Raw genomic sequence first — 20,408 nt, 5'->3', positions numbered from 1 at the left:
TAAGAAAGGGATGGGAACCTTCTCAGTCAGTTAAAAGAGACATGAAGATGTATCAGGTTTAAATAATGGGTAAGAGTAAAACAAGTTCCATTAGTTGACATGGGCAGGGGCATCAGGGCTGTTTGCCTTAATACCCCATTAAGCTAACTACAGTTTTCTGCATGTGTGCCTTATTTTACAATGAAAAGGGTTTTTGGCAGGAGCGGGGGGGGTGGGGGCAAGGGGGGCAAAGGGAGGAGGAGAAAGAATCTCACACAGGCTCCATGCCCAGCGCAGAGCCCGACTCAGGGCTCAATCTCACGACCCTAAGTGAGAATCAAATTGGATGCTTAACGGACTGAGCCACACAGGCACCCATACAATGAAAAGGTTTTAAAAGTTAACTACTATAGTTATTATTAAAATTACCATCCTGGGATCCCTGGGTGGCGCAGAGGTTTGGCGCCTGCCTTTGGCCCAGGGCGCGATCCTGGAGACCTGGGATCGAATCCCATGTCGGGCTCCCGGTACATGGAGCCTGCTTCTCCCTCTGCCTGTGTCTCTGCCTCTCTCTCTCCCTCTGTGTGTGTGACTATCATAAATAAATAAAAATTTAAAAAAAAAAAATAAATAAAATAAAATTACCATCCTCTCCAACACCATCATCATTATCCTCAAATCATTCCACAGATATTTCTAAAGAGTCCCTTGTGTCTGGCACTATGCTGGGCACTGAGCATTCGGTGATAAGAAAAGCAGGCTTGATCCCTGCACTCATGGAACTTCCCCCCGGGGCAGGTAGGTGGTGGACAGGTAAAAAAATCTGTCCACATAATACCCTAGCCCGAGCTGGAGGCGGGGCGGGGGGGGGGGTGGCTGAGTCTGGTAGAAGCATGTAAAGTCTTCAGGAAAGGTGGACATTAACCCACAGACATTCCTTGTTCTCACTGAAGAGAAAATGCATTTTGCTCCATGGGAAAGACAGTAAGATTGCAGCCAGCCTGCGTGGATGACCACCACATCCTAGGCACATCCCTTACTAAGAGACATGGGTGTCCCAGTTACCACAAACCCCATGTACATGTGAAAAAAGCAAAAAGAAGTCCTGACTGGTGCTGGGGACCACTGTCAGCTGATGTACGATGGACATGTGGAAACAAATGCACAGTGCCAGTGTTCATTTCAGAGTCAGGCAATTATATACACCCAGTGAACCAGTGCCCCAGAGGACAGTCTCTGTCAGCCCAGCAAGGCCCCGGGGCCACATCCCCACTCATCGCCTCTCTTCCAGAGGCCTCAATTTTACATTGTGGACACCTGATCCAGGCAGATCTGTCACAATCTGGCTATCACTCTCCCTAAAGTGGAGGCCAGGGTTGGTGGCCATCCCCAAGGCCCATGAAACATTACTGCCCACTGTCACCCCCAAACCTGCAAACAGGGGCAAGAAGAAGTGCCAGCTGGCCAGCACCCGGGAAGGGGGCAGATGGGCTAGGAACGCAGGTACCTGTCACCTGCAGACCAGAGTTCACCCACCCACCTGCTTTCAAGGGGTGAGGGCCCAGGAGCCACGACAGCCCCAGGCAGCAGGCTGGGTATATTCCAGAGCAATCCCAGGAAAGAGAGGGGATGGGGGAGTCATTCCTGAATGGCCAGAAGTACCACGGGGGGTGGACAAGCAGGAGTCCTTGTCTCTTTCTCTCGGGCTCCCTTGGGCCACGGAGCTGGCAGCAGTCCATTTTAGTGCGTGGAAGGCAGCTTGCATTTGGATCTTCCTCCAATAGTTCTGTCTGCCGATCGAAACATCCCTGGCATTGAAGCAGGTTCACAGTCCCCAGAGGTGACTTATCCCTGTTTCCTGGTGTCCCAGCCAGCCAAAAAAACATTTGCCTTGATCACAAGGTAAAGTGGTAGAGAACATGGGGGACTGACAGTAAGTCTAGCCCCCCACTCCCCATCCCTGCCCATTCACAGAGCATCATATCCTAGAGCAGGACAGAGCATAGCCATCCGCTGCCACCACTGAGAAAGGGAGGTGTCTCGACACAGATGACTTTCAAGCCCTATTTGGAAAAGGAAAGAGATTGTCCCTGCACACGCAGCTGATGTCTGTGGGCTGGGAGGAGCTGGCCTCCACGCTGGCCTTCCTGGCACACAAAGGCTTCCTCTGAACCAAGTAAAAGCCCTGCGTGAGCCGCGAAGCCACAAATAGCACTGGAGAGGGCAAGCCCTTTGTAGCTGGTGAGTCGCCTGATGGGGGTCCAGAGGCAGGAGGGAGACAACCAGGGGTGTCTTGCCAGAAGGACTAGGATCTCAGGGGCACCATGCTACTGTGTCCCTCTGCCTCCTCTTTGGCAAGTCCCTGGGGCAGGGATCCTGGAATAAGTCCCCGGTCCTATTAGCATCCCTTCAGGAGGACTCTAGGTCTCAACCGTGTGTCACAATCTGACATCACTCCAACATCCTGGCTGTTTGCAGTGGGTGTTTTTGGATGAGAACTCTACCTGGAATTAGTTCAAGAGTTTCGTAGGAAATCTGCTGTATGAATGTCAGTGAAGTGAATCTGGAGGCTGGTTTTCATCCCCCTACGAGCTACTTCCGCATGTGCTTATCCCTCAAAAGGAGGTTAAGTACCAACTCCCACTCCCGGGCCAGGAGTGCGACATAACCCTGATATTTTCCTGTGTGCCCGTCACAAGACAACTGCATAAAGAAAGCCTGGAGAGGGCCCCTTTCGGAATGCTGGGCCGAGGGCCAGGTGACTCACAGAGGTGAGCAGGACCAGGGTCTGCAGCCAGGCCTGGGGTCTGCAGTTGGGTGATCTGTTGTGGCGTCTCCATATCACCTGAAACCCAGAGTCGTAACCCACACTTCCCCCACTCTCAGAAAAGGCACTGAGCAGCAAGGTCAAGTTCACACAGCAATTTAGTTGCAGAGTAAAGCTCTTCCCTCAGATCTGCCCAAATCTGACAGATATAAATCACGTATGTCATCAGATCCACACGCACACAGCATGTATCACGGACGACTAAGAAGACCAGAGAGCACTGCCGACCACACTTTACTACAATGCTTTCTGCTCTCTTTTAATTGATCTTAGAATTCATAAAACCAAAACTCTTGTGGGTTGATTTAGAGATGTTTTATACCACCTTTCCCTCGTGTGCATGCATCAAAAGAAAATGTGTGTGCAAGGTGTCGGAGGAAGGGCTTTAGCCACAAGTGGGACCCCATCCGTCCTCAGGTGGTCGTGTGTGGTTTGTGGCCTGGGCTACAGCTGTGCACGTGGCACAAGGAAAAGCCTCCACGTCCACAAAAGAGCCTACGGGGACGACCCCCGCCAGGCTGCCCTGCCCCCATCACATGCACCCAGCATGGGGGAGAGTGCGCATCAGGGTTGATGAAGTGGGTTGATCTGTACACGGTGTTTTGCAGTTTGCAGAGCATGTGCTCATTCACTATCTCCCCTGTTCTGAGAACTTCAATGGAAAGTTGTTTTTTTTTTTTTTAATGGAAAGTATTTTTATCTGCACTTTACTTCAAGGACGCAGGGATTTGGAACTCTCCCCAGGCCACACAGCCAGTCAGTGGCAGAGCCCAGATTCCAACACGAGCTTTCTGTTTAGCACGAAGGAAATACCAACGTGGGAAAGAGCAATTTGGTGCCTTAAAAATGCTGTTTTTAAAGCTTGCCTGTCACCCAGGTCTTTGAGGGGGGACCCAAACCCAGGTTCCAAACTGAGGAAGAAATCAGACAAATGAGTCAGTGCGCGGAGAACCAAAATCTCACTGCTGCACGAAGGGCTGGGGCACAGCTCTGTGGCCGAGCCACGCAGCCTCCCTGCCCCAGGGCAGACCTGGCCAGCTGCTCCCCGCCCCCCATCTGGGCAGAAAGGAAGGAAGGAGGGATACCCAGGCCCTTCAGCTCGTGACATGTCCTCTTTCGTCTGCATCCTACTGGCAAAGGTGGACCAGGAGCCGCCCCTCACCCACAGGAGGTTCACTCCCCTGTGGAGTCAGGACACAAAGCAAGGACAGGAAGCCTGGAGCCTTCCACGAAGGGACATCTCTCCCCTGTAAGGAAACGTCAGGAACAGGCAGTGACCACCCACCCAGACACCCAGGCCTCATGGTGACACAGAGACAATGCCCAGAGCCCTCTGCAAGATTGGACAAGTTTAGAGAAAGACCAGCTGACCTGCCTAGTGAAACATCCTCTCCATGTGAGAAGGCCGTATCTCTGCTGAGGGCATACTCCATGAGCAGATTGGGGCCAGTCAAGAAAGCAGAAGCAATGCCCACATTTTAGGAAAAGGAGTTTCTTATGGGGATTATGGCTTCTGAGAATGTGGAGGGATGGCTGGGGGAGGAAGGTATGGAGGGAGTGGGAGGGGAAGAACAAACCCCTCCAGCCTGAAGCAGCAGCAGATGGGGAGCCGAGTAGCAGAAGCCAAAGGCACAGCATCTGGCCCCAGCTGGTGCCCCACATGGGTCCTGTGGAGGGCTGGCTGAGCCACAGCCTCTGCCACCCTGCCATGCCGACAAAGCCACTGTGTCTGAGCACCGCCACATCTGGCCACCAGGGCCCCAGAGAACCACGGCTTCTGCAGCACCGCACCCTGCAGGCCACACATTGACCGCCGGCCTGCCCAGAGGCAGAGCCCGGCCTTGGCAGGAAGGGCCGGGCAAGTGGACAAGAGACGTCCTGGAGACAGAGATGAGGGAGTCTGAATTCTTGGGAGCTGGGGGAGTCCTCCATGAGACTCGGGGGACTGCGCTGGGGAGGTCAGGAGCAGTGTAGTAGAGGGCCCAGCATGGACAGAGGACCAAGGGACTCTTCAGAATGATGATGGTTGGATTCCCTTTTCTTTTCCCTTTCTGGAGACTGGAGGTACTCATGAGTCATGGGTGGTGTCAGTCAAGCGAAGGGGAAGCAGCTGGGATGAACAGGGGCTAGGGCACCAGCCACAATCACCTTGGGGGCTGTATGGGGAGAGGGCATGGGTGCTGCGTGTTGTGCGTTAAAGGACAGGCTTTCTTGGGGACTGATGGTGAGCTACCACGGCCTTGCTACAGTAGATTCGACGTGACCCTGCAAAGCTCCCTAGTCCAGAAGGATGCTCTTCAGCCCTTGCTGGATGCTGCTTCTCGGGGACCATTTCTTCTGTCTTAGAGAACCCCAGCTGCATCCTGCCCTGGCGTGTATGAGTGAGGGCTCTCCAGAGAAACAAAAACAAAACGATGTGCATACACGTGGAGAGAAATTTGGTTCAAGGAACTGGCTCACACAATTATGGAAGCTGCAAGCCCCAAATCTGCAGAATGGATGAGGAAGCTGTAGACCCAACCTTTGCAGCCAATGCTATAGTTCAAGTCCCAAGTCTGTCCGCCACAGAATTTCTTCTTGCTCAGGAGATGCCGGTCTTCTGCTCTAGTCAGGCCTTCAACTGCTTGGATGAGACCCACCACATCGCAGAGAGCAATCTGCTTCACTAAAACTCCACTGACGTAAATCTCAATCTCATCCAGAAATAACCCTCATGGAAATACCCAGAATAATGTTTGGCCCCATATCTGGGCACCATGGTCCAGCCAAGTTGACACATAAAATAGACAGCCATATCTGGTCTTAAGATGGTGCCCCTCCAGGGATCCCTGAGTGGCGCAGTGGTTTAGCGCCTGCCTTTCGCCCAGGGCGTGATCCTGGAGACCCGGGATCAAATCCCACATCGGGCTCCTGGTGCATGGAGCCTGCTTCTCCCTCTGCCTCTCTCTCTCTCTCTCTGTGTGTGACTATCATAAATAAATAAAAATTAAAAAAAAAAAAGATGGTGCCCCTCCAGGTCTGTCTTTGCCACAGTCGGGAACCTGGCTGTACATCCCAGCAGTGGGATGGGCAGGGTAGTGGGGGTGATATCCCCATTTCTCCCTTATTCCCCAGAAGAATGGCTGTCACGGGGCACCAGCACCACTTTCAGAGGCCAGACAGCTCAGGAACACCATGGGAGACGCGGCCTCAGTGGTCCTCACGTGTCTGTGACGGGCTCGTCCACCACCTCACACTCCAACCCAGGCTGCTGGCTTCTGACGTGCCAGCTCCTCATATTGACATCATAACACTCAAGTGCCGCCCCACATTCCCGATGCCAGACCTGTCCCAGCTCATCCCACGTCACCCTCAGGGGGCCCAGATACCACACATACTATGTCAATTCCCATCTCCTCCACTAGAGCCTTGGATTCACAGGGCAGGCATCCGGGGCCACTTGTGTCCACTGCTGTGTCCCCAACATTGTCTACACCATGATCGGGCACAAAATCGATACTCTATAAATGGATGTTGAATAAATGCATCATCAATATTTCAAAACTGTATTCTAACCTAAACCTGTCCTGTTGCAGCCCCAGACAATGCCTCCCGGTTCCTGTCCACTGTCCTCAACACAACTGTCTTGTCCTCCTTCCTCAGGGTCATTTGTCAGGTCCTCCCAAGGCTTTCAGAAGCCTCCATAGCAGGAGCTGGACACTGAGTGCCTGGGCATCCCTAGGGAGAGCTGTCAACTCAGAGTTGCCTTCAAGGGAGCGAATTTCTGAGCCATGTCCCAAGTGCAGAGAAGTGCACATGCTTGACCTCTGTCCACACCAGCAGGGCTAGCTGCACCCGGGCACCACCTGGCCATATTCCTTTCAGGTGCCGCTTCCCTGGGCCTGGGGTCTAAACCTGGGAGTTTGTGTCAAACTTCTACTACTCAGCCCCTTGCTCCCGAGCCCCTCTCCCCAGGCCTCCAGGTCACTGGAGACCCAGACACAGAGCAATGGCAGAGTCATGAGAGTGTGCAGCCCTGACCCCACAGCCAGCAGCAGGCCCCAAGGGCAGGCCAGACACTGTCCTCCATGTCTCGGTTCCATTCTGGTTCCACTTGCCATCAGACAGACTATCCCAGACCCACTAGGCTTCACAGGCTCCCTTCTGGGTCCCCACACAGGACACGGCAGCCACTCAGAACTGCACCCCAGAAGGCTCTGTTCTGAGGACGCCTATGCCCACACAGAGATGCCAGTGATGCTGGGTGACCCCGTGCCTGCTGGTCTGACCCTGGTCTGGGTCCTTAGTTCCTGCCCCATCTCTTGGCCCTGGTTAACTTAAGATTTGGCATAAAGGTGCTGGAGTGCATATGCAGAGGGGGCCTGGGAACAACCAAAGCAGAGTGTCTGTGTGGAATGTCCATGTTAAATCAAGGCTGGCCTCTCCAGGGAGCCCTAGAAACCCTGGGACCATGGGCTGCTGATATCCCTCCTCCAACTGGGCTGGGGGCTTGGGTATCTGCCCCAGGAGGGAAGCAGAGGCAGGAACAAGGTTCAAGACACAGTACGGGAAGGAAAGCTTCAAGGAAAAGTGGGGAGTAGGCAGCAGCTGGAGTGTGATGCTGAGAGAACACAGCCCTGCCCCAGGGCACACCCCCCAGGAGCAGCCCAGCCAGTGGCCCCAGGGCTCCGTTACAGCCTCTGTCACTCTGGGCCTCCCATCTTCCTTTGTGGCTGAGAGATGTGGACCAGCACATCTCTCCCTCCATCGTGCTTCGTCAGAAGCCCCACAAAGGAAGGTCTTCTAGAAGCCCACGGAGTGGGGAGTGGGGAGAGAGGGAAAGTCTGCACCCTTGACCTGGGTCCCAAGTCCTGGCTATGCCTCCTAGGTCCTAGCAGCAGAGGCCCTGTGGACATAGGGGCCTAGCTTGGCCCGCCCTGTAGTGACCCGAAGACCTCGCAGAGGGGCTGAGCTCAGGGGCAGCAGAGGGTGGCAGAAGGCAGGGTGAGCATACTCCACCCACCACCAGGCAAGACCCCAAGCACAGAACGAGAGTACAGACATCACTGTGGCATCAGATCAACGTTGCCTCCGGACCAGCAAGCAGGCACTGTGCAGGGGCAGGGGTTCCTCTGTGATGAGCCTGCATGAGAGCACCTGCCACTTCTCCCCGATTCATATGGAATACGCTTTCACACCCCTCGTCCAACAGGGTGTTGGGAGCCAAAGAGGCACTTTCTCTACAGAAGGGGCTGCTGCTCATGAGACCCTGGCCCACCCATAGATTCTGAAGGTCGTCAGAGAAGGAGCCACCTTCCCTGCCCTGCCCCTGCCGCCCTCATCCTGAGTCTCCTTGGAGCCGGCCACAGGAGCTGGAGCCCCTACCGTGGCTGCAGTTCCCTGTCTCATCCTGCCCCCTGCTGTCAGGACTGAGACACCAGACTACAGGGTGAGCAGGCCCAGGATGGCTCTCCAGCTGGCCACCCTCCACTTAGCACTTACTGGCACCCAGCACTTCCCCTCCTGGGGTGGGGGGAGGGGAGAGGACCTCTCCCCTGCAAGCTCACCTGGTAGCGAAGTTCAGTCAGGGGCAGGATATCTAAGTCCAGAACCTGACGCTACTACCTCCTTGCTATGTGGTCTTGGGCATGTTTCCTCTCCTCCTCATGCCTCAGTCTCCCCAGGTGTAAATGGATGCAATGAGAGAACCCATCTCTAGGGTGCTTCAAGAATCAAATGAGGTCATGCACAGAAGAAGCTTAAGAACAGTGTCAGGCACAATGAAAGTGCCCTCAGAGCACATAAGCATCACTATGCTCACCCCATCAGCATGGGGGCTCAGATGCCGAATGTCCCCAGTGTCACCTGACTTGGCTACTCCATCAACAGTTACCAGGGAGCTGCGAAGGGCCCGGCTTCCATCCCAGTACACCCCACTTCTGTGTTAGCCACCTTTGCAGGTGGGTACCCTACTCTCTACAAAGATGAGACCCTCATGCCAATCAGTAGTTAGGGTGGCCAAGTATGCACAGCTGGGGCACCATACCTCTACTGATGCCTGAGTGCCCTGTTTGCCCTGCCATCCCCCGAAGACTTCCCCAGAAAACTGCCTTGTACTTCCAGCACCAGTGCACAGCCCAGGCCAGGAGGCTTGAGAGGTAAGTGAACATTGGGGCCTGGACCACTGGACCTCAGGAGCAGCTCTACTATCTCAGAAAGTTGGACGTACCTGACACTGCAAAGTTTAAAAAGCCATTGCTAGCAAGAGCCCCATGGTGACACTGAAGCTAAACTTATCACCATCTGGACACAGCACCATGGCCTGTGGGTGACCTTAAGTAACCAGTAACTCAGGTGCCGCCAGGCACAGAACCGAGGGTTTACTGACCTTAAAACACATGACTTTTTAAACTCCAGGTAGTAAATGAACGGCAAGAACATCATCCCATTGGAGGTACAGATAATTAATTTGTGGATGACGGGGAAGGCTGGCCTCCGGGGCACGCTAGTGGCCAGGGGTACTGTGGGTCGGGGGTGCAGAGGAGCCTGGCTTGGGTCCTGGTGGTCCTGGAGAGGGGGAAGAATGTGTTTCTGCCAGCCCAGGGACCCGTGTTTCATCATCTCAGCAAGTTGGCGGGAGCTGTTTAACAAATCACTGCAGTTTGGCGGCCCCTGGGCTTTCGCCGGCCTCACTTCCGAGCAGCGCAAATATTAAAACATCGTTATCTGTGTGCCTCTCCACTGGAAGATTGCATCCTTGCAGCAATGGAATCAAAAAATTTTAGTAAATTAAAAAATTATTCAAAAGAACATTTCTCTCTCACCAAGAAAAAGGCAGGGTGCCTCTCATTTTCCTGAGAGGAGAAATGTTCTATAAAACCTTTCCCTTTGTAATCAGGTGCATACAATGGGCATTAGTTCCAGGGAATTCAGCAGAAATCACAAGAAAAGAGATAAGAAAGTTCCAACCAGCCTACGAAAGAGGGAGAGGGAGTTACAGACCCACCAGGACACTGTATTTCATCTTCTCCATGGGGAGGGGGCAAATAATTTAATCTGTCTCCCACCTCTGGGGGACCTCTAAGATGTCCCACCTGGCAGGAGGGTCTGCCTTCCTGGGGCCATGGGTCATCCCAAGTAATCCAACGACAAGATGCACATGATACTTCTAGGGTAGGGCCGGCCATGCCTCAAAGACCAGCCCTGTGATTTAGGTACCCATCACCTGGAGACTGAGACCAACGATGCACGCAACCCACTAGTCAATAATCAATTGATGGATCCTCAGTCATCCCTCCGTGAGGCAGAGCTATCTAATGAGCATGTGGGGCAGGGAGGCTTGGGGGAGCTCTCTGGTTGGCGATCCCCTGTGTGTGCATCAATGCTGACCCAGTGGGGAGGGCCAGCGAAACTCACTTTGGGCACTTTTCAGGATCTGTTCATGTGTCTCTTCCTTTGGCTGATCTCAACTTGTGTCCATTCCCCGTAAGAGCCCTCGGAGAGTTCCATGACCCCTTCTAGAGAATTAGCTAACCAGAGGGTGGTCATGGGGACTCCAAGCTTGCAGCTGAAGGGAGGTCTCATGTGGACTGCGTCCTTTACCTGTGAAGTTGAGGGATGCCTGGGTGGCTCAGTGGTTGAGCGTCTGTCTTCAGCTCAGGGCATGATCCCGGGGTCCTGGGATCGAGTCCCGCATCAAGTTCACGTCAGGGAGCCTGCTTCTCTGCCTATGTCTCTGCCTCTCTCTCTGTGTCTCTCATGAATAAATAACTTTGAAACTGGGCTAAATTCATGCCATGTATCTGAGACAGAACAAGAGTCAGAGAGAGAGAGAAAGAAAGAATATCATTCTCCCAATTCCTCATCTGGTACGAATGTGTCTTCTGGATATTGACGTTCTATATCCTAGGACCAACAAATCCAAGAGAAAAGATTATCCCCACCTTTTCACCTCTAAATTCATGCCAATTGTGCTAGTTTGAAAATGTCCAAAAATTCCAGATGGTTCAGTCATAAAACCCTCAACGAGACACAAACCTTGTTAGCCGCCCCTCGTCTGTGAGCCAAAAACCCAGGAACCAAAAGAGACGAGTGTGGAGACCAGATAACAAAGCAGGCCCTGCCTTCCACTTTCTGCCCAGACTTCAAAAAGACGGCTGGAGTGGCACAAGCTGAAACCGTTCCATGAAGCAGCCGGGACAGAGCGGGGAGGAATCCAGCCTTGGCAGCGGCACCACCGGAGAAGCAAGGTTACATCCGTGACATTAGCTCACACCTGTTAGCTGCTGCGAGCAAGGCCGCGGGTAACCCTGGCTGTGCCACTGAAATTTACGTACAATGCCATTTATCCAGCGTTTAGCTGCCTCGAAATGCACTGACCTGAATCTGTTCTGGATTCTTAGCAAGCAGCAAGACAGGGATGCCAGCCGCGGGGATGCGAGGAGACAGATGCCCTTCAAGGATAGCGGGGATTCCTTCATGCAGAGGAGCCAGCCGGAGTGAGGGCAGGCTGATGTGCCATGCTGTCCCCCGTGTCCACGGAGCAAGGGGAACCCTCGCTGACCCACGTGGGGAGGCCCTTCCCGTGTCCCTTGGGACTCCAGTTTACTCAGAGCCACCTTCTCAGCTTGACTTACAGACTCACATCAGTTATGGTTTTGTGAATTAACCACTTCCTCGATCAGATACCTTTCTTTGTTCCCTGAGCCGGCTACCATCCACATGATAAGGAGAAATACGGGGCTCCCCCTGACTTTGCCATGTTTCCCAACAAATACTGCTGATGCAAAATCTCTCTGGTCCCACATCACTGCAAGCAAAACTGCATATTCGTGGCATGTCTTTCAAGTGGGTGAAAGACCACAGGAAAGAAGGGATTCATGTATTGTCTGGGCCTCCAGGGGCAGGCACTTCTGCCTTCCTGAGCTGGCTCTTGCCTGCTTGCCCTCTGGCTGCCCTGGCTGTCCCTCCGAGGGCCTTCATCACCCATACTGACACCCGGGGAAGATGCAGGCACCTGATAGCATCTCTACAGCCCAGAGGAAACTCATCTGATTTGGAATCTGATGAAATTTAGCTCTCCAAGGCCACAGCCATAAATAGACCTAGACTCAGGGTCGGTCATTCTTGGTCCTATTGCTCTATGTCCTGCCAGAATGTGACATCAGTGAGAACGGGCAGGACCACCGCAGTGCCTTCTCCTGCATGGCTTCCCCGACGTGGGTGGTGGCAGGGTCCTACCAATGCTTGGGTTCTGGTGCCTGAAACACAGACCGTTCCAACAGAACTTATTCTTGCACAGCCGCATACCATTACGTTGCCTACGGAGGGAAAAACAACCACCAGTTAATGATCATCGTATTTGTGGACAAATTTCATTTCTTTGGCGGCTGTCCCTAACGTGTCACTGATGCTTAGCCAAATGAGCCAAAAGGGCGATGGGACACGGAAGCATTTGTGAGTGGGAGGCAGAAATAAACCTGCTGTGAGCGCCTAATTTACACATTCAGCTCCGCAGCCCGAACCTCGCTTGGCGGTTAATATGATCATAAGCTGATTTCCACCACCACCACCCTGCTTGCTTGAGGGCAAGGGAGCTCCCAAAATAGGGCTTTTCATCTTTGTGTTTTTCTTCCCGCCTGCCCAAAGGTTCTCATAAAATGGCATTTTCTTCATCTAGCTGGAAATTTAGCCTTTTCCAGGCTCTGCAAATTCCAGGCTTTTTATTCAAAGGACAGTGTAACTGTGGTCCCCCCCACACACACACTGTGCAGCTAGCAGCTAGGGAGCTTCCAGGCCAAGGCAATGTCAGGGTTCGTGGTCTGAATGCTCCGTGCTGACTGCAGCTCATTTGTACCCCAAAAGGAGTGAAAACTGCAAGCCCCTCCCTCCCTGGTGGGAACCACACCTGCCTGTGGTCAGGGTCCCAGCCGTGTGATATGGTCTGCGATGCTTCTAAAGATGCTGAGGCACACACAGAAAGCTCCGTAAATGTTTGGTGAATAAAATGAATATCCAATGGTAGCACTTAAAACGTGCTGAGGAGGTGTCAGAAGACAGTTCCCGGCTGATGGGGGCTGATCTGCACTGCTCCAACACTGGTGGAATGTGGAAGCATTATAAGGATTTTCCTTCATGCACATTTGCATCCTGACTACTTCCCAAAATGACTTTGAGTTGCTATCAATAAAAACAGAAGTGCTATTAGATTTTTAGGACACACACCTAATTGCAGAACAGACAGAAGGCAAGAATTGAAAGCCAAGTGGATGTGAAAAACAGTGTCAAGAAATCCCAAGTAAGGACCCCTCGTGGTGGTATCTCTAGGTGACCACAGCTGTGAGCATGGAGGGCACCAGGTCCCCTGTCTCTGAGGTGCCAGATGAGAAGCTGGCCCTGGACAATGACCTTCTGCTGACCAGGAACTTACTGAAGCATGCACATGTGTAATCACCCACGCTTGCACACTCTTCCCAGCAGGGTGTAGGAGATTTGAAGCAGAACACGGCCAATTGTTCTCAAACATTTTAATGCCACAAACTGTTTGATTAGCCTGCAAATGAGCTACAAAAATCCCATCCGTGTTTAGCCACCAGGGAAGCTTCGTGAAGACCGTCCCCACCCACCCATCCCTGCACAGGTACGTGCCTGTGGCCCCTCTCCGCATCTTCCTCCAGCTGTGTATGCACACACATTCTGCACACTAAAAGCCAATGCCAGCACTGCCTCCTCCAGAAAGCTTTTCTTGCCCAACCTACCTCTACATGACCACTTCCTGCTCCACACTGGCGGCCCTTTGGAACACCATGGCACTTCCCAGCAGCCACAGCAGGAGCTCTGCACGCCTCTCATGTGCCCTCTGAAGCTCAGAGCTTGCATGGCCTCCTTCAACTGCATCCCGAAGATGCCTTACAGGACCCCAGGAACCTATGTGGCATTAGGTGAGGAGTTGAGATCTTTTCCACAGTAGACATCTGTCCGACCATGGTGAGGAGTTGAGATCTTTTCCACAGTAGACATCTGTCCAACCATGGAGCTATGCTTGTCCAACTCATAAAATGAAAACCAGGCTGGGAGCTTTTATTTTTTTAATCAATGCTTAAACATATCACATTCCTTTTATAACTAGACTTGTTTTTCAGAGTGGTTTAGGTTCATGGCCAAACTGAGAAGATACTGAGATTTCTCATATTTCCCCTGTCCCTCCCACCATCACTCAGCCTCCCCCACTAGCAACAACCCCCCCCCAGAGTGGGACACATGTTATCATTGGTGAACATATGTTGACACGTCATCATCCCCCAGAGCCCACAGTTTACAGTGGGGTTCACTCTTGGTGTTGGACATTCTTTGGGTTTGGATGAAAATAGTAATTACTCCTAGAGTCACTTCATTGCCTGAATGACCCTATCTTCAGCTCATCCGCCTGCCTCACCCGTCTAGTTTTGCCTTTTCCAGAATGTCACATAGCTGGAATCATACAGCATGTACAGATTTCTGATTGGCTTCTTGTCGTTAGTGTGATGCAATTGGTTCCTCCATGTCTTTCCATGGCTTGACGGCTCATTTCTTCTTAGTGCTGAATAATACTCCATAGTCTGGATGGACCGTTTTGTTAACCCACTAACCTTTTCTAAAGGACTTCTTAGCTGTTTTTAAGTTTTAGCAATTACAAGTAAGGATGCTATCCAACATGCTTGTGCAGGCTTTTGTGTGGATATAAGTTTCACATCCTTTGAGTGGATACCAAGGAGCATGCGTGCTGGATGACAGGGTATGAAGATGTTCAGTTCTGTAAGAAACCACCAACCTGTCTTCCAAAGTGGCCATGGCATGTTGCATTCCAACAGCCATGAGAGAGCTCCTGCTGCTTCATATTCTTCTGTGAGCTTTTTGGCTTGTGGTTTTCCCTCACTTAAAAAATTACTATATCTGCTTTTTTATATATAAAAGGTCAGCATAAGAGAGACAATCGTTCGTCATACAGGCCACCATCTGCTGGTACTAAGGAGGTGTGCTCCGGGCCAGGATGACCCAAGTGAACGAATCCACTGACTTAATCAATTGAAAATTCTCTCTAACTTTTTCGCCAGCCCCGCAGTGTTTGTGGAGGGCAAATATTGAACTGTGGACATAGCAGTGTTTGGATGGTGAGCTTGTGTTACAGGCGAGAATACAGAGTTTCCTCCCAATCTTCAATCCACAACTTCCTCATATGCATTCTTACCACCATTCATCCTTTCAACAAATATTTGCTGAGCACCTAGCAGCATGTCCCGGCCACTGAGCCCGGCTCTGGGGCCGTGGTCATGAGCAAGATGCAGGTCTTGCCTTCCAGGAGCTGAGGATCCCTGTGGGGGACTGACCACAAACAAGGAGCACACCTGCCATTAGGACGGCCCTCATTGTGTCCCCACCTGGAAGGCAGGGCACAATCAGTCTTGAAGAGGGAAATGAAGTACACGTCAGGAACCCACACAGAGGCACGGGCTTTGGTTCTAGCATGCAGGATTCATGGCATCCCAGTGCCAGGAGCCCGAGAAGCGAAGAACGGCTCCTCCACCAGCTTGGGGCTTCCTGCCTCACCAGAAGTGGCAGCCCTGGGGCAGGTGCAGCCCTGGCCCAGGTGTGGGCTCCTGCCTGCTTCCTCCTGCTGCGCTTGAATGGGACTTGGTCCTGGAGGGAAGAGGTGACCCTGAGTAATTTCCACTGCCACTTCCTACCAGGAGCCTTATCTCACACCCCCACCCCCATGAGCTGTCCCTTGATGTGGCTTCTCCCCTGTAACTTCCCTCACTGCTGAAGATTTACAATTCCTTGTTTGATTATTATACCAGCACCCACCCCCCTGACCCCCACCCTAACCACCACTCTACCACCTTAGACTAAAAGCATGACAAAGGCAGGCCTGATGACTCCCTTGAGTGCACCACTGTTGTAAGCCCAGGTCTAGCCCAGTCCCTGGCATACAAGAGGAGCTTAGCACACAACAGGAGTTTAGCAAACACCTAGAATGAACAAGCGAGCAAATGAAGGAGTGATGCTCCAAGAGAGAAAAGAGTCACAGTGCCCCACATCCTGAAGGAAAAGCAGAACACTAAATAAAGCTATAATGAGGAAAGTGAACTTGTGGGCAATTGATTGGTCAGGAGAAGTCTGGTGATGCCCCCTCCCGTCAAGGACAGGCAATTTAAGCTGATTTGAGGTCTGAAGCAGGTATTATTAGTCAGGAAAGATAAGTGGGGGGCTGGGGAGAGCAAGTTTTCCAAGGAGGAGCCATAGCTCAGGGAGCACACACAGCAGAGGGTGAGGGAGAGAGCAGTGGAGCTGTGGTAGGCACCTCACCTCCTACACATTCATTCAACAAACATCACTGAACACCTACCATGTGCAAGGGCTTAAACTGTAGAAGCATGAGGAAGCACCAAAGAGCTTCAGCAGGGGGTCAGCTGGCACTGGTAAGTGACCACTCCCCTGCTGTGGGCTCTGTGGGCAAAACAAGGAGGGGGACCAGCTGTGCAGTCTGGAATTAGCAAGAATGGCCACTGACTGGATCTGGGCGGTGAGGGAGGGTGAGCTGATGGGGCGGGGGGGGGGGGGGGGGGGGCGGGCGGGAACTGGGTGTCAGGCCTGAGCAGCTGGGGGACTGGACACACCATTCCCACATTGGGGGAGGGGTGGGGGAGCAGGGCATACTTGAAAACAGAGATGAAACCCTCCCCCTGGGGGGCTGGACTCTGGAGGCCCCACCGAGTCAGGTGAGCTCATGCAGGGGTCCCAACACCTGCTGACACCATGTGCAATGGGAGAGCCAAGAACTAGCTGGTGGCAATCAAGTCCTAGTTTATGAAAGTGGAGTTCTGAAGGACTCCGGAATAAAATTTCAGGACCTGGCTTATTAGGAAACCAATCTCGGTGCAAATGGGACAAGTTAGGGCCACCCGGTTGGCTCAGTGGTTTAGCACCGCCTTCAGCCCAGGGTGTGATCCTGGAGACCCGTTATTGAGTCCCACGTCAGGCTCCCTGCATGGAGCCTGCTTCTCCCTCTGCCTGTGTCTCTGCCTCTCTCTCTCTTTCTCTCAAATAAATAAAATTTTAAAGAATGAGATAGTTTGGGTGTTTAACATGGTCCAGCCTTGGGTTTCCCTCCAACAGCTGGCAATGACCTTATCGGTTTCCTTTTCAAATAGATTTTCCTGCCCAAGCACATCTGTCTTCCTTTCACACAGACCATGCAAAACATGCAGCTAGAAACACAACCCTAGGGCAGCCTGGGTGGCTCAGCAGTTTAGCGCCGCCTTCAGTCCAGGGCGTGATCCTGGAGACCCAGGATCGAGTCCTGTGTCAGGTTCCCTGCATGGAGCCTGCTTCTCCCTCTGCCTGTGTCTCTGCCTCTCTCTCTTTCTCTGTGTCTCTCATGAATAAATAAATCTTAAAAAAACAACAAAAACACAACCCTGGGAAGGAAGGAGGGTCCAGACAGTGGCCGGGGGACAAGCATGCATATATGTAAGTGCGTGTGAATACGTGTGAACACGTGAGCGTGAGCACGTGGGAGAGAATGAGTACCTGAGTGTGAACACACGTGGGAGCATGAGCGCATGTATGAGTGTGAGCGTGAGCGCAGAAGCGTGCACAATAGCCCCGCGTGTGTCCTCACCTGCTGCCAGAAGCAGCCCGCGGGGGATCTGCCTGAAGGGGCCCCACCTAGTCTGCAGGGCAGGTATGCAGCGGCGGGATGGGGGGGGGGGGGCGCTCACATTTATGCACTAGATAGGCTCACTGGGTGTATTTCCAGGCTGAGGGAGGCGGTCCCCAGGAGCAGAGGAGTCAGCGCCTGGAGAGAAGAGTAAGAAGCACGTGTGCTGGGGAACAACGCGCAGAGGGACCCTCGAGCAGTACATGGGGCCGAGCACAACACAGGTCACTTTTCGACCTTTACAGTTAACTGGAAAATCTAATGCTTCTGACAAAACTGCCTATTTTAAATGTTCTCACCTGTAAAAATATAATAACCAGCACTCTCCTGGATGGCGAAGCACACCTACGGTGGCTGCTGCAATTGTGGGGCGCCACCAGGAGGCCAGTCCTGGAGGGGCAGCGGCCAGCCAGGCCAGAGAACAGACTGGTGTCCCTCAGCCCTGGCAGAGGGTCGATGGGCCAGAGGACAAGCTGGCGTGCCTCAGTTCTGGCAGGGGGTGGGGGGAGTCGATGAGCCAAAGGACAGACTGGTGTCCCTCAGTCCTGGGGCGGGGTGGGGGAGAGTCGATGAGCCAGAGGACAGACTGGTGTCCCTCGGTCCTGGGGGGTGTCAATGGGCCAGAGGACAAGCTGGTATCCCTCAGTCCTGGGGGGGTAGGGCTGATGGGCCAAAGGACAGGCTGGTGTCCCTCAGTCCTGGGGGGAGGGCCAATGGGCCAGAGGACAGACTGGTGTCCCTCAGCCCTGGGGGAGGGTCGATGGGCCAGAGGACAAGCTGGCGTGCCTCAGTCCTGGGAGAGGGGAGTCAATGAGCCAGAGGACAGACTGGTGTCCCTCAGCCCTGGGGGAGGGTCGATGGGCCAGAGGACAAGCTGGTGTCCCTCAGTCCTGGGGGGGGTGCCAATGGGTCAGGGGACAGACTGGTGTCCCTCAGACCTGGGGTGGGGTGGTGATGGACCAGAGGCCAGACTAGTGTCCCTCAGTGTTGGGGGGTTCGATGAGCCAGAGGACAGAGCTGGTGTCCCTCAGTCCTGGGGTGGGGTGGCGATGGGCCAGAGGAAGAGCTGGTGTCCCTAAGCCCTGGTGGGGGAGTGAGGGGGTCAATGGGCCAGAGGACAGACAGGTGTCCCTCAGTGTTGGAAGGGGTCGATGGGCCAGAGGACAGACAGGTATCCCTCAGTGTTTGCGGAGTCGATGGGCCTGAGGACAGGCTGGTGTCCCTCAGTGTTGTAGGGGGTCGATGGGCCAGAGGACAGGCAAGTGTCCCTCAGTGTTTGAGGGGTCCATGGGCCTGAGGCCAGACTGGTGTCCCTCAGTGTTGGGAGGGGGTCGATGGACCAGAGGACAGACAGGTGTCCCTCAGTATTGGGGGCGGATGGGCCAGAGGATGGACAGGTGTCCCTCAGTGTTGGGGGGGTCGATGGGCCAGAGGACAGACAGGTGTCCCTCAGTGTTGGGGGGGGGTCGATGGACCAGAGGACAGACAGGTGTCCCTCAGTATTGGGGGCGGATGGGCCAGAGGATGGACAGGTGTCCCTCAGTGTTGGGGGGGTTGATGGGCCAGAGGATAGACAGGTGTCCCTCAGTGTTGGGGGCGGTCGATGGGCCAGAAGATGGACAGGTGTCCCTCAGGGTTGGGGAGTGGATGGGACAGAGGACAGACAGGTATCCTTCAGTGTTGGCGGGATCAATGGGCCAGAGGACAAACAGGTGTCCCTCAGTGTTGGCGGGGTCGATGGGCCAGAGGACAGACAGGAGTCCCGGATGGGCCAGAGGACACACAGGTGTCCCTCAGTCCTGGGGGAGTTGATGGGCCAGAGGACGGACAGGTATCCCTCAGTGTTGGGGGGGCCGATAGGCCAGAGAACAGACAGGTATCCCTCAGTGTTGGGCGGGGGGATGGGCCAGAAAACAGGCAGGTGTCCCTCAGTTCTGGGGAATCAATGGCCTGAGAGGGACAGGTGTCCTTCAGTCCTGGGGTTCGATGGCCCGAGGACGGAAAGGGGTCCCTCAGACCTGGGGGTTGATAGCCCAAGGACGGACAGGCGTCCCTCAGGTGGGGTCGGTCGCGAGGACGGACAGGCGCCCCTCAGCTGGGGTCGGTCGCGAGGACGGACAGGCGCCCCTCAGCTGGGGTCGGTCCCGAGGACCGCGCGGCCCTCAGTCCGCGGGGAGGCTGGCGGGCGGTGCAGCGGCGTCTCCAGGCAGCAGTCCTCGCCCTCAGCGCTGGGCCTGGGCGTCCTAGCGAGCCTGGGTTCGTCCGTCTAAACTCTGGGAGGCGTCCCTGGGCTCGTCGGGTCCCCGCGCCGCCGGGAGGCCGGGCGCTGGCCGGGGCCGCGGAGGAGCCGCCCGCCGGGTGACCCGGGAGGAAGCGCCGTCCGAGGCCGTCCGCGCCCGGGGGTAAGGGCCAGAGGCGGTCCCCGCAGCGGTCAAGCCCGGGCCGGTCGTGTAGTCCCTGCCGCCGACCTGGAGGAAGAAGCCCGCAGGGACTCGCCAGCCGGCAGCCCCCGGGCCGGGCACTCCCGCGCTGCCGCGACGCGCGGACTCCAGGGACCGGAGCCCAGAAGCCCGCCCCCCCGGAGAGCGAAGAGAGACCGCCCTCCGGCGGACAACCACTTCCCGCCTTACTCCAGACACGTGGCCGGCGCCCAAGGCGGTGCCCCTCACAAACATGGCCGCCTTTCCCCCCACCCCCATGCTGTGACCTCGGAGGCGCCCCTCACAACCATGGCCGCCGCACCCTTAAATGCTGTGAACACAGGAGCAGCCAGCAGGTGCCCTTCACAAACATGGCCGCCGCCCCTCTTAAGTCCTGTGGCCACAGCGGAAGCCCGCCGGGTGCCCCTCAAAAACCTGGCCGTCGCCCCGCCCGCTGCGCACAGCGCCGACTTTGTTGGGTCACGTGCCTGAGGACGCCGGGCTG

At 54.5% G+C, this 20,408-nt stretch overlaps 1 long non-coding RNA gene across 2 annotated transcripts; it reads right to left on the bottom strand.

The window, feature by feature from the left end:
* Nucleotides 1-840: 840 nt before the first annotated feature.
* LOC111095966 lies at nt 841-20,338 on the bottom strand. 2 transcript variants are annotated; one of them, XR_005359813.1, is made up of 4 exons: nt 20,226-20,338; nt 13,543-13,711; nt 12,693-12,964; nt 841-12,105 (listed from the first exon to the last, which is right to left on the bottom strand). It is a non-coding gene; the product is annotated as an uncharacterized LOC111095966 (long non-coding RNA). The 2 variants fall into 2 exon arrangements; XR_005359812.1 differs by lacking the exon at nt 20,226-20,338 and having other exon boundaries at nt 13,543-13,972.
* Between the last annotated feature and the right edge of the window lie 70 nt (nt 20,339-20,408).

The sequence above is a fragment of the Canis lupus genome, chromosome 5, assembly GCF_011100685.1.
Source record: "Canis lupus familiaris isolate Mischka breed German Shepherd chromosome 5, alternate assembly UU_Cfam_GSD_1.0, whole genome shotgun sequence".
Classification (NCBI taxonomy): domain Eukaryota; kingdom Metazoa; phylum Chordata; class Mammalia; order Carnivora; family Canidae; genus Canis; species Canis lupus.
Note: the sequence above shows the minus strand (reverse complement) of the source record. Positions and strands in the feature narration are given on the sequence as shown.